The sequence below is a fragment of the Octopus sinensis genome, linkage group LG3, assembly GCF_006345805.1.
Source record: "Octopus sinensis linkage group LG3, ASM634580v1, whole genome shotgun sequence".
NCBI classification, from domain to species: Eukaryota; Metazoa; Mollusca; class Cephalopoda; order Octopoda; family Octopodidae; genus Octopus; species Octopus sinensis.
In genome coordinates this window covers 170,560,016-170,575,015 of record NC_042999.1, presented here as the reverse complement: position 1 = coordinate 170,575,015, position 15,000 = coordinate 170,560,016, and the positions used below count along the sequence as shown (strand labels likewise).

At 38.4% G+C, this 15,000-nt stretch overlaps 1 protein-coding gene across 2 annotated transcripts in view; it reads right to left on the bottom strand.

Moving 5' to 3' along the window:
* The window catches only part of LOC115209475 (solute carrier family 12 member 3-like), a 131,048-nt gene that overhangs the window by 79,477 nt on the left and 36,571 nt on the right, over positions 1 to 15,000 (bottom strand). The window lies entirely within an intron of this gene.

Sequence of the window (15,000 nt, the reverse complement as noted above, 5' to 3'; positions counted from 1 at the left end):
AACAAAACACCAAAACAATTAAAACCATCCTCTCTTGCCTCAACATTTTTGCTTAATGCCCAGCAATACTCAAAAATGGAAGATAAAATTCCTGGAGGACTGGGTCGATGCCCATCCAAACCGCATCCCTTTCTTTGTCCTCACTGAAACCCATCTTAGTAACCTCCACTTGGAAGCCGAGGTGAAAGTTAAAAATTTCAAAGTCATTCGTGCTGATCGTGCTGGCAGAAGAAAGGGTGGGACTGCCATTTATGTTCATGATTCATTCTCAACAGAAGCTATAAACATATTTTCCAATGGATACTGCGAAACAGTCGCTGTATTCAGTCAAACCAACAACCTAATAGTAGTTGGGGTCTACAGACCACCCCAAACGCCCCTACCATGCTTCAAGGAATGCCTCAACAGCATAAAATGTTTTATTCAGCAGTGTCAACCTGACAACATTTTAATGATGGGAGACTTCAACCTTCCCGGGTTTGACTGGTCTACAAACAGCCTGCCGCCAGGTTCTTCTCTCTCAACCCCTGACAGGGAGGCAGTGGGATCGCATCTTGACTTCATGGATGATTTCTTCCTGTCCCAACTGGTGCTCGAACCAACGAGATGTCACAAAAACGTCCTAGACTTAATTTTCAACAATCATACTGACACTATCCACCATATTGCAGTGGAGAAAACCCTACTCTCCGACCATGACATGGTTCTCTGTGATCTGAGATTTCACCGGCCAAAATGCAAAACAAACGTCATCCTTCCTGTCCATCCATTTGACACTATGGATTTCCACAACGCAAACTGGGAAGCGATCAGGAATGATCTTGCACAAGTCAATTGGTCCTTCATGCACACATACACACCCACTAACATCAGAAAGACCTGGCAGTCATTTGTAGACACCATTACGAACATATGTGCAAAACACCCCCCATTAAGATCTGCAAACAAATCTAAGTGCAGAATCCCTAGAAATAGAAAAACTCTCATCAGGAAAATTAAAAGAATTAACAAAAAAATCAACAAGCTGAAATACTGTCAACAGCAACACACCAACCTGACTGCCATCACGTCACTAGAGATTAAAAAACATAACCTCTAAAACAACATGATGTCTATCATCAATAGTCAGAGAAGAGCTGAAGTGGCCAGGGCCAGATCAAACTCAATCCCAAAGTGTTCTTTTCATTTGCAAAAAAACACAGAGTCACTGGTTCTGCTGTTGGCCCTCTGATTGTTGAAAATGGTACTCTTCAAGACAATGCCAAAACCATGGGAGAGATGCTGCAGAAACAATACTGTTCTATTTTCAGCAATCCTGATATGACTGATCTGGGCTGTATCTGTGATGTTACTCTTTAATATACTTTATCGGACATAACCTTTAGTGCCCCTGATGTCTTAGCAGCAATAAAGGAAATCAAGCATAATTCAGCAGTAGGTCCCGATAGGTTCCCTGCTTGTGTCTTGAAGATGTATCAACACCAACTTGTACCCCCTCTAGCCAATCTGTGGCAGAACTCACTGGATGCTGGATATATACCAGAAGACCTTCTATCCCTGTCTGTTGTCCCAGTTTTCAAAAAAGGAAACAAATCGCTTGCCGTGAATTACCGCCCAATCTCACTCACTTCTCATATCATTAAGGTATTTGAGAGAGTGGTGAGATCGCGAATGACTCACTTCCTTGAGAGTCATAATATGCTGAACTCCAACCAGCATGGATTCCGTAATGGAAGGGATTGCCTGACGCAGCTACTGCATCATATTGATGACATTTTGAGAGTCTTGGGAGAGGGTTCCAACACTGATGTTATCTACCTTGATTTCAGCAAGGCCTTTGACAGGGTTGATCCTTCTGAGAAAGCTGTCCAATATTGGTGTAACTGGAAAGCTGCTGCAGTAGATCAAGTGCTTCCTGTCTAACAGAACCCAACATGTTGAAGTCGAAGGAGTCAAATCCAGCCCAGCCAAAGTCAGTAGTGGTGTCCCACCAGGCACTGTGTTGGGCCCACTTCTCTTCATCATCTACATTAATGACATTACTGACTTGATCAAACACAGTAACATCAGAATCTTCACTGATGATTCCAAGCTCCAGAAGGTCATCAATGGCGTGGATGATCGGATAAGCCTACTGGCTGTTGTCCAATGGGCGGAAAAGAACAACACGTTGTTAAACGAAGACAAATTCGAACTGATCCACTTTGGAAGGGAGGACGCTCTGAAACTCCCATACTCCCTTCCTTCTGGAGAAATTCTCATGGCGTCCAACAACATCAGAGACTTGGGAGTAACCGTGGACAACAACATAAGCTGGGCTACACATATATGCAGCAAAGTTGACATGGCCCGCAGAATGTGTTCCTGGATTCTCAGAACCTTCCAGTCGAGAGATTCCCACACCACTATCTTTCTCTTCTCCACTTTTGCCCGACCCCACCTTGAATACTGCTGCCCATTGTGGTCTCCCTACACGAAACGGAATATTATGAAAGTTGAAGCTCCCCAAAGGTCAATCACAAAAAAGATAGATGACATGTCAGACCTCGACTACTGGGGTCGACTAGAAAAGCTGAAACTGTATTCACTCCAACGACGCCGTGAACGCTACATTATCTGTATGATGTGGAAAATATTCCATCAGCACTGTCCAAATGATGTTGGCATCACCTTCAAAATGCATCCAAGGCTTGGACCACGTGCCATCCGTCCACAACAAAAATCTAAATCTCATAACAACAATACGGCACAATTATTTCATCTCAATTGGACCCGCTCTCTTCAACATTACACCAGGACACGTCAAAACAGAAACTGACCACACAAAATTCAAGATGTCTTTGGACAAATTCCTTCAAACAGTCCCGGACAAACCACCCACACCCGGATATGTCTCCGCAAACAATAACTCTCTGCTCGAATGGGCCTTGGTGCCCAAATACTGAATTAAAAGACTTCGCTTGGTGGTGCTATTAAGTTAGACATGGCCTGGGCCAATACTGGCCAAACACTTTCTAAGTTATTCTAAGTTATATATATATATATATACATATATATATACATATATGCATATATATATATATATATATATATATATTATATATATATATATATATATATATACATATATATACATATGATATATATACCTAATACATATATAATAAAGGGTAAAAGGGTAAAGACCCCCTTCGGTCATGAATGACCATGGGATTGCACCTAGAAAGTTACCCTCCTAGACACAAGTCCGGGCAAGGTTGTTTTATGGAAGACCAGCAGTCGCCCGTGCATACCGGCCTCCCCTCTCCACACCACCAGTGTTATCCAAGGGAAAGACAAAGGTCGATACAGCTTGGCACCAGGGACGTCGCAACTCATTTCTACAGCTGAGTGAACTGGAGCAACGTGAAATAAAGTGCCTTGCTCAAGAACACAACACGCAGCCCCGTCCGGGATTCGAGCTCACAACCTCACGATCTTAAGCTCGACGCTCTAACCACTGAGCCATGCGCCTTCACACACTGAGCCATGCGCCTTCACCTATATATACATATATACATATATGCATATATATATATATATATACGTATACATACATATATATATATCGCTGGTCACAATGCGTTCGCATTGTTTTCACCAACAGAAGCAGAGACGGAGAAAGAGTGGTGAAAGAGTACAGCAGGGATCACTACCCCCTGCCGGAGCCTCGTGGAGCTTTAGGTGTTTTCGCACAATAAACACTCACAACGCCCGGTCTGGGAATCGAAACCGCGATCCTACGACCGCGAGTCCGCTGTCTTAACCACTGGGCCATTGCGCCTCCACACACACACACACACACACACACACACACACACACATATATATAGCCTGCATGCTTGCACCTTGAAAATTTTGCTTTATATTTAATATGTAGATTTCTTTCAAACCTGGCAGACTAAAGCTTCACTCACACATACAGTCACTCTCATACATACCGTAGCAGGGGGTCTCTGTAGGGATAAATATATATTCATTATGTGACATACATAGAATAAGGAAAAAAATATAAATTCCAAACTGTCCCCTCCACAATTAATCCCCACGTCTCCGCCCTAAAGTCTCTAAGGTCAAACCTCCAAGAAAGAGATATTAGTCCCAACTAACAATGTTTGACAATTGTAAATAACCATTGCTCTATTAACTTATTATTGATGTCCAATACCTGTTCGCTTACTACTCGCTACCTTCCTCAATATATATAGGAGAGAGAGAGAGAGAAATATATGCGTATGTATGTACATACACACATATTATATGTATTGTGTTCTGAGACCCGTTTGAGGTATTGCCTTCAAGGTATCTTATAAGACTGAGAACCACGCAATTCATAAGATTAAATAGCTTTGTTGTTGTAGTAAGAGGAGCAGCAGTTGTTGTTTATCTCGCACCACTTAGTTTTAAAGTGATAATTCTTTTGTCTATTCCCTCCACTTCACCTGAGACTTCTACCATACATACATACTGTAACATAAAGAAGACAAGATTGTCACTTAGAGATTTCTTTTATGTGTGTATATCGATGGGAAAAGTGTAGATAAATTAACAAAATAAAAGAAGAAGAAGAGAGAAAGTGTTCAAAAGAAACAGCAAGCAACGGAAATACATTTTACTTTTCATTCTAAAAATGCTTAAACGCAGTTGACCGTCATGCTATTCTAACTTTCTATGAAAAAAAAAAACTGGCTTCTTTTATTCTTGTCCTGAAAAAGCAGGACTCATTTCATTCGTTGAAATTGTATCCACTAAACTGTATGCCTTTTTTTTTTTCTTCTTCTTCTTATCTTAACTATCGTTTTCGTAGGGTGAAGAATTGTAATGAGCGTGTTGAGAAAGATACTGGCTGTCGTTGTTGTAGTTTGTAGCCAGGTGAGCCCTGATCGAGCGAGATCTGTCTTGAAACCTTCCCGTCTTTCTTTCGAATATACTACACGTGAGGTAGGCACGACACACAGACACACACTTTCTTTTTTAAGAAGTTTGCTTCACATGCACAAGATTCTGGATTCAGCTTCATCCCGGACAAGTGTCTTCTATTATAGCCCCGGGCTGACCAAAGCCTCGTGAGTGGATTTGGAAGACGGAAACTGAAAGAAGCCCGTCGCATATATATATATGTATATATATAAGAGAATTCACAAAAGACGAAGACAGATGGTGTAGACAACAAACATATCTATTTGTATAACGCTCGGGAAGTGAAAAAGTCTTTAACGTTTCGAGCCTACGCTCTTCCACAGAAAGGAACACAGAAAGAAACAAGGAGAGACAATAAAGAATGTGTAGTGGCTAGCGATCTTCGTGTGTCTTTGCTTTGCCACTAACACCGCTTAACAACCGATGCTGGTGTGTTTGTCCCCGTAACTTAGCAGTTCGGCAAAGAGGCTTCAAGAAAAATAAGTACTGAGGTCGATTCATTCAACTAAAAAATCCTTCGGAGCGGTGCTCCAGCTTGGCAGCAGTCTAATGACTGGAACAGCTTTCGATTTGAGGGAAATTCCATTTCTGTATTCAGAAGATCCCTCGTTGGATCAGCAAAGAAAACAAATATTAGCAGCATGTCTTTATTGCATTGTATTTTTTGTTTCATTTTTTTTATTTGTTTCCGTCATGTGGCTGCGGCCATGCTGCAGCACCGCCTTTAGTCGGGAAAATTGACCCCAGGACTTGTTTTTTGTAAGCCATGTACTTATTCTATCGGTGTCTCTTACCGAACCGCTAAGTTACGGGGACGTAAACACACCAGCATCGGTTGTCAAGCGATGTTGGGGGGTGACATACACAGACACACAAATACACACACACACATATATATATATATATATATATATATATATATATATATATATATATATATATATATATATATATATATATACAGCAGGTTTCTTTCAGTTCCGTTTACCTGATCCACTCATAGAAGACATTTGCCCAAGGTGTCACGCAGTAGGACTGAACCCGGAACCGTGTGGTTGGAAAGCAAGCTTCTTACCACACAGCTAAGACTGTTTGTTTTTCATAACACTAAGTGATCGGTTGGACAGAGTATCGGAATTTCAACTCCAGGATTTTAATTTCAAATACAGTATAGACGTATTTTGTGCAGTGTATTAAATTTGAAGTGAATTTATGAATGTTTGTGGTGTATTTGATTTACCATGTCTCTGTTAAAACAACTATCGTTAAAAATGTTAAAAGTTACATATCCGGGAAGATATTCACCTCACATCCACTTAGCACTTACGAGGGAGAATCTACGTTAGACATGGCCGCATTTTTCGAGTAATACATGAAACTTAGCAGGCCGCACTACTAAAAGTGAAGGTAATTTTTGGTCAGGTGTTCCATTCAGAACCTCATGCAGACAGCAGATTGCCTTTCACTGATCTACATAGTCCCTCGACCAAGTAGGAATGGCAGTCAAATCGCCCTCAAATTACATCCCACCACTTTAGAAATGAACAGATAAGATGTCTTTCTAGATTCCCTGCATTTGAAAATATGAGGCTGTCACGGTTGGGATAATTTTGATTATAGGTCTGTTCGATCAGGTCTGACATAGGATTAAAAAATGCCACTATTGGAACAAGACCTCCATTCAAGAGATACATTCATAAATCGTTTGTTTCTCACTGCGTTAATCATACCTCGTTGTGTCACATGAGTTGCTCTGTCTCTTCAGACAGCATGCGTATGAGAGTCAATAATTTGGTTAATGTTAACATATTTAACGCAGGGAACATCAAAAAGCTCATGCAAAATAATAATGCAATGAGGAAAAAACATTGGTCGTTGACTAATATTATTTCTAAATATTTCGGTAATTATAGGGAGATAATTCTAGACATGTTTCTGTTTTATCTTGACCTCATCTGCGAAACCCAAACTTTCCTATATTTGTCGAAAGTAATGGTAGGTGAATCAGTAAATAAATGTACAATGTTCAACTGGTTATCGACCTCGAAAGGATGAAAGGCAAAGTCGACCTCGGCTGAATTTGAACTCAGAACGAAGCGATTAGCGAAATATCGGTAAGCATTTCGTCCAGCGTTCTAACGATTCTGACAGCTCACCGCCTTAATAATGATAATAATCCTTTCTATTATAGGCGCAAAGCCTGAAATTTTCGGGGAGGGGGTGAGTCGATTACATCGACCCCAGTATGTAACTGGTACTTATTTAACAGAGCCCGAAAAGTGAAAAGCAAAGTCGACCTCAGCGGAATTTGAAATCAGAACGTAACGGCAGACGAAATACCTATTTCTTTACTACCCACAAGGGGCTAAACACAGAGGAGACAAACAAGGACAGACATAGGTATTAAGTCGATTACATCGACCCCAGTGCGTAACTGGTACTTAATTTATCGACCCCGAAAGGATGAAAGGCAAAGTCGACCTCGGCGGAATTTGAACTCACAACGTAATGCAGACGAAATACTGCTAAGCATTTCGCCCGGCGTGCTAACGTTTCTGCCAGCTCGCCGCTTTAATGATGATGACGACGATGATGATGATACAGGCAAGAAATATGGAGTGGCAATTGACTAATGAAAAACTTGTATAAAATATTTTTGTCAACACTGTTTGTCTGTGAGGTGAAAGTCAAAATCAAAAAGTAACACAGATCTAATTTCACGATCAGGTACCAAATCTTGGTAAAAACTATTTCACTTAAATTAATTGAGAATGTCCTTGAGAAAGATGAGAGCATAACAACTTCTTAATTTTCCTACTTTAAAAATATAAGGATTCGTACTCTACGAAACAAACAATCGTTTATGAAATAGGAAAAGAATGGAATTGGTATTAATGTTATTTAATAAAAAGAAGAAAAACAGAAAGAAGTAGAAGAGATTATGCAACGCCACTTTGCCGAAGATTCGATCGTCTGGTTTTTGTTTTTACCGAAATCATAGGGATTTGTGCGGTAACTTGGACAAGAGTCGTTTAACATAGCTTCGGGTTGGAGCACAAGAGTTTTCTTTTTTTTTTTCTTTATATACAAAATGAGAGGACTTGCGCGAGAGAGGACATTGGTGCCACTTTCTCGTTCTCCCCTAATATCACAATATGCCCAATATTAAGATAAAGGCAAAACATCCGACGTTGTATAAGAATGCAGGAAATTACCAAAATAAATCTTAATATATATATTACTCTTTTACTCTTTTACTTGTTTCAGTCATTTGACTGCGGCCATGCTGGAGCACCGCCTTTAGTCGAGCAAATCGACCCCGGGACTTATTCTTGGTAAGCCCAGTACTTATTCTATCAGTCTCTTTTGCCGAACCGCTAGGTGACGGAGACGTAAACACACCAGCATCGGTTGTCAAGCAATGCTAGGGGGACAAACACAGAGACACACACACATACATATATATATACATATATATGACGGGCTTCTTTCAGTTTCCGTCTACCAAATCCACTCACAAGGCTTTGGTTGGCCCGAGGCTATAGTAGAAGACACTTGCCCAAGGTGCCCCGCAGTGGGACTGAACCCGGAACCATGTGGTTGGTAAGCAAGCTACTTACCACACAGCCACTCCTGCGCCTATATATTATTATTATTATTATTATTATTATTATTATTATTATTATTATTATTATTATTATTATTATATATGTATTAATATTATATATATACACACACATACATATACACACATAGATACATACATTATATATACACACACACAAATTATACACACACACACACACACACACATACGAGGGTGAGCTGAAAATACAGGAGGACCAGTTAATTGTGATTTTGTTCAATCTATTCGCATCTCAGCTTCACACACTTGTTGCAGCGGTCCTTCAGTATTTCCAAGCTCTGTAAAAGAACTCGGAAGATAAGGCCTCCAACCAGGCTTTTGCGCTGCCCTTAAAGCCAATAACTTTTCAGCAACCCCTCATACACACACATGCACACATACATATGAAGATAGATAGATAGATAGATAGATAGATAGATAGATAGATAGATAGATAGATAGATAGATTGATAGACAGACAGACAGATAGATAGATAGATAGATAGATAGATAGATAGATAGATAGATAGATAGACAGACAGACAGAGATAGACAGACAGATAGATAGATAGATAGATAGATAGATAGATAGATAGACAGACAGACAGACAGACAGACAGACAGACAGAGATAGACAGACAGATAGATAGATAGATAGATAGATAGATAGATAGATAGATAGATAGATAGATAGACAGACAGACAGAGATAGACAGACAGATAGATAGATAGATAGATAGATAGATAGATAGATAGATAGATAGATAGATAGATAGACAGAGATAGATAGATAGACAGATAGATAGATAGATAGATAGATAGATAGATAGATAGATAGATAGATAGATAGATAAATAGACAGACAGACAGACAGACATTTTTATCTGTAATAATTCTGCAACAACAATGAAGACTGGCACAGTTTACTGATAAATATTTCGCCTTATTTATGTATTCATTTATATATTTGCTTAAAATTGTTATTTACGAAATAAATTCTAAATTAATAGCAGTGACAGCCATAATCTACACTCTGTGCCATAACCTACACTTAACAATCTGGACAAGAGAGGAAAATAATAAAAATCGTGTCTTATAAGACTCTATTGTTTATATTCGAGTTATTTTCTTAAGTGCGACCAAGTTATTTTATCTTTTTAGAAGAGTACATTGTCTATATTAAAAAATCGTTTCTTCTTCTTTTCACATACATACACACACCATGTATATGGTATGTATATATATGTATGTATATATATATATATGTATATATATATATATATATATATATATATATATATATATATATATATATATATATAAAGAGAGAGAGAGAGAGAGAGAGAGAGAGATAGCTAGATAGATAGATCATCATACATACATACTCATCATACATGCATATATATATCCTATATATATATATATATATATAATTATATCTTATATATCTATATATATATATATAACACATATATAATTAAATATATCCAGATTGGAGCAGTCTCGAGAATAACCAGCCGAAACTGCAAAGATAATCTAGAACTCGACTGATGAAAGAAAACTCCGAATGATCCGTCCTTGTTTTTTCTTGTATCTTCTTGTATCATCTAACAGTCTAGATGTTTTGTTGTCGCCTGTTGCATTCTTGTCCCATTTTTTGCATTCTCATATATATATATATTCATTTCACATTGTTTTAACACTAAATATTTTTTATACTTTACTGATAAATAACATTAGAATTATAACCAGTCGACGAGGGAACGTCTATTAGTCGCTCGATTTGATAGAAATGAGAGCTAAATCTCCCTGGAATCACATTCTACTGTCTTAAAAAAGGTCACATTGGATCATATATTCCTGGGATCAGGATGCTAGAAAAAGATGGGATGGTCACGGCTAAGAGGCTTCTGATCATGGGCTATATTGGCTCCTGCAAGGGGCTTATGAGATCGCTAAAACCAACAGTGTAATTGAGCTTCGAGGACTTTTGCATGACAAGTGAAAGAAGTTAAGGATCTAACTCAACACCATCCCCAAGTGGAGTCCTGTACAAGATTTATAAGAATTTTTCAAAGCTATTCTATCGACTTTGAAAGGATCTGAAGGTGATTTGAAGGATGGAAGGTTTCCCAATCATAGAGATATAATGAAAAGGTATGCACACGCAAAAATAAGAGAGCTGAGAATATCGACCAGTATTACTTGATCTCCTTTCTCAGCGTAGGCGCAATGTGTTCAAGAGACTCACCAACTTTCTGATGAACGATAGTTACAGAGACACGTCGGTGCAGAAGGGAAATAAGCTAGGAGTTCCCGGATGCCTTAAATCCATTTGTGTGGTGACACAGCTCATCAGGGAGGCACAACAGGTCCAGTCCGAGTTGTATTGTGACTGGACCTGGTCAAATTTTATGGCTCGATACCACACAAGTTGAATGAAGTTGCACTCATCATCATCATCATTGTTCGACCGTGGTCGAGACAATGAAATTTACCATGCTACGCCAGACTTCACGGTCTATCATGGCATTACGTAGGTCCTGTTGCTGGATGCCTGTATCCCTGGAGAGTGTGCGCCCTCTGGTATTGCACTAGAGAGACACATGTAGCCCAAAAGATAAAAGACTTCATAAAAGACCTACAGGTTCAGATTGAGGGTTTCCTCTGGTCAGCTGACATCTGACCAGCACCAACTAGAAGTAGGGGATGATAAGAGGGTGAACGATGTCAGTGTCTCTTTTTGCGTTAGTAATGAACATGCCGGTCAAACCAGCAGAGAAGGGGTGCGGGGATTCTCTCAGTAAGACAGGAATAAGACAACCATCCATCAGGGTCTTTGAGAATAACCTCATGATAACAACAGCAGCGCAGGGATTTGAATGGGTCCTCCCAGAAGCATATCACGTAAAACATAAGAATAGTATTTTTTTTAAGTCACAAAATTTAAATTATCAATAAACAATTTCATAACCTTCTCTCTTTATAGAACCAGGAAAAATTCAACTTTAAGCGTGTTTTCGCTTTACAATAAAAAATTCAAACAAATATAGTTACATATAAAAAATTCTACACCAAAACATGTAAGTAAAATTATTTAAATTTGTCAAAATACACACACACAAACATTACATGTGTGTATATATTTATGTGTGTGCGTGTGTGTGTGTGTGTGTGTGTGTGTTTGTATGTGTGTGCGTAAGTAGGTATATAGGTAGGAAGGTAGGTAGGTAGGTAGGTAGGTAGGTAGGTAGGTGTGTAGGTAGGTAGGAAGGTAGGCCAATTGAAATGAGTAGATTTTGTGACTTACTACGCGGCACGATTGCAACTATTCTGAATTGCAACAATTTTGAATTTATGACCTTGCGCAGTTGCCACAATTTCCTGCCAATCCCTCGTCTTACTCTAAAGCAAATTGTTAAAACCAATTTTATTGTTTATGAGAAGTTAATGTCTTTTTAGTAACTGAAAGGAGATGAACTTAAATTAATGAAGAAAAAAAAGACATGCAAAAAGTATAATAATAATAATAATAATAATAATAATAATAATAATAATAATAATAATAATAATGATGATGATAATAATCTATCGGAACAAAACAACAAACACTAGATTGTTCCCACGGCAATTTTTAGCATACCTACCCTAATTTAGATTTCGCAATTTCAATTTTTAAAATTCTCTTTGAAGGTACATGTTAATTTTCTGAGCACTACTCATTTAAAACCCTTTGCTCTGTGTAAATTTTTGTTTGATTGTTTTTTGTTTTTTGTCAGTAATTGGTATTTCCTATTTGCTTCTATCTGGATATCAAAGGAAATTACAACAATATCCTTCGAATTTTGCTTTTGGCCTGGATATCAATGTTTTGAAACTGATCTACTTTCCATTACATTTCAGATAGATTTACCTCTGACTAACCCTAAATCTAAAATAGATATAGGGTTAGTTAGGGTTAGGGTTAGGGGTGGGGGAAGGGTATCTTTTTTTTCTTCACAAATGTAAATAAACCCAATCTGTTTCTTAAACGAGGGACATATTCATACGGCACAGAATGTTTTCACCTCAATAGACGTCATTGATTGGTTGAAATTGCCGAAATACAAGAAATTAGAGACCAAATATCTTACAAACTATAGAATTTTCTCAATAAAGCCAAGAGGAAAAGATGTTTTATAAACACATTCTATCAGTATACGAAGTTTAAAATTTTTTAGTTACCTAGAAATTATGTTAAAAACTGCCGTTCAAACCGAAAAGATCCTACATCTCTGATCATGAGCAGGAGTAGTAGGGCAACATCAGAGCCATGTGCTGAGAGGGATACCTTTTTATGAACAATAATTTACTTATACGTCAACAATACACAAGGTATTTTAACAACCTTTTATATACAATTGTTAATAAAATTTAATTATAAAAATATAATAAGATCTTTTTAACATGGGGATCCAGTAGAATAAAATCGGAATCAATGGGGTTCAAAGGCAAAAAATGACTGAGAACCACTGGTCTAAAAGACATGGTTCCCTTGCTGGCTCTCATATTCATGTGTGAATACTGACTCCTAGAAGAAACACTCTGATTCGAAACTGCATCACATTATCGTTGTATTCGATAATCCCTTAGATTATTAGATAGTTGAAATCTTTCTTTTGTCTGCTGATACAACAACTGAGAGCTCAAACTTTAGGTAAAGTTGACACCATGAGATTTCAAGAATGTTCCCTTCTCCTACAGTCGTTTAGAACTTCGCCCAGAACAAGCCAATGAAGGTGCTTTTACGCCATCATTTTATCTGCTAGAAAGAGCACTTAAATCTCCTTCAGATCACATCCTGCTGCCCGATATACATTGGATAATGTAGTTTTATGTCAATAAACTAAGTAACGTCTTGAATGCCTTTGATCCTGTTTGTTAAATCAGGATTAGCAGTAGCTCAACAACAACGGCAACAATAAGGAGATACGAATAAATTTTAAAAATTTTTCCCTTCACACTCTATTTTCTTTAGTAGACTTCCTGGCTGTGTGGTAAGTAGCTTGCTTACCAAGCACATGGTTCCGGGTTCAGTCCCACTGCGTGGCATCTTGGGCAAGTGTCTTCTACTATAGCCTCGGGCCGACCAATGCCTTGTGAGTGGATTTGGTAGACGGAAACTGAAAGAAGCCCGTCGTATATATGTATATATATATATATATATAATATATATATATATATTATATATATATATATATATATATATATACATATATATATGTGTGTGTGTGCGTGTGTGTTTGTGTGTCTGTGTTTGTCCCCCTAGCATTGCTTGACAACTGATGCTGGTCTGTTTACGTCCCCGTCACTTAGCGGTTCGGCAAAAGAGACCGATAGAATAAGTACTGGGCTTACAAAGAATAAGTCCCGGGGTCGATTTGCTCGACTAAAGGCGGTGCTCCAGCATGGCCGCAGTCAAATGACTGAAACAAGTAAAAGAGTAAAAGAGTATATTTCCATATAAAAAAAAACTTAACTATCATAGCTAGGAATATACCCCGTTACCTTGTATTCATTAGAATGGATAATGTAGGTACTTTTATATATAAATAAAAAAAAAGGGTGAGACGATTACAGCTTGAATGCATTTGATCACAAGGTTGTTCTCTGAGATCCGATATTGCCTAAGCAACAACAGCAGCAAAAAAATACCAAACATAATTTTGCATCATAAAACAAAAGAAGAAACAAAACTGTATATCAGATGCCGAATATTTTGTAACTCCTAACAGACCCTACCCTTGTGGTGTAGAAAGAGCTTCTTTATCAGCAATTCTAAAATCGTACTGGCATTCCAAAACCAAGACAAAACCATCTCTGGCAAGTATAATTCTTGACAGAAGACAAGGCTCACGGAGAAAACCGCAGAATGGTGAAACGTATTGTATTTGAAAACCATCGAACTACGACAGCATAAGTGACAGCAGAGTTAAACCAGTGCCTTGCCCAATCTGATTCAACTGAAGCCATTGAGTGAACCATAAAACTGTATTCCGTGAGGAGGCTACAATTGCTAAGCCTCTCCTGTACACCATCAACATCGATAAATGGGGAAAGCGGAGACTAGACAAGAGGAAGTGGTCAATAGCTCAATGGAGCCACGTCATTACATCATCATCTCTGATGAATCATCATTGAATTTTTCCCTCAGGGCAAGTTTATATCTGGAGACAGCCCAAAGAAACCTTCAGTCCTGAGTCTTTACCGTAAAATAAGGCTGTGGCTCTGCGGTGATTTGGGCAGCCATATCAGAAAATTCTCTTGACCATTTCATTGCTCTACACGACAGGGTTAATATCAAGGATCATTTAAGTATTTCGGCAGATCATCTCCATCCTGCGATAAAAACCCTGTTCCTTGATAGTAGTGAAATC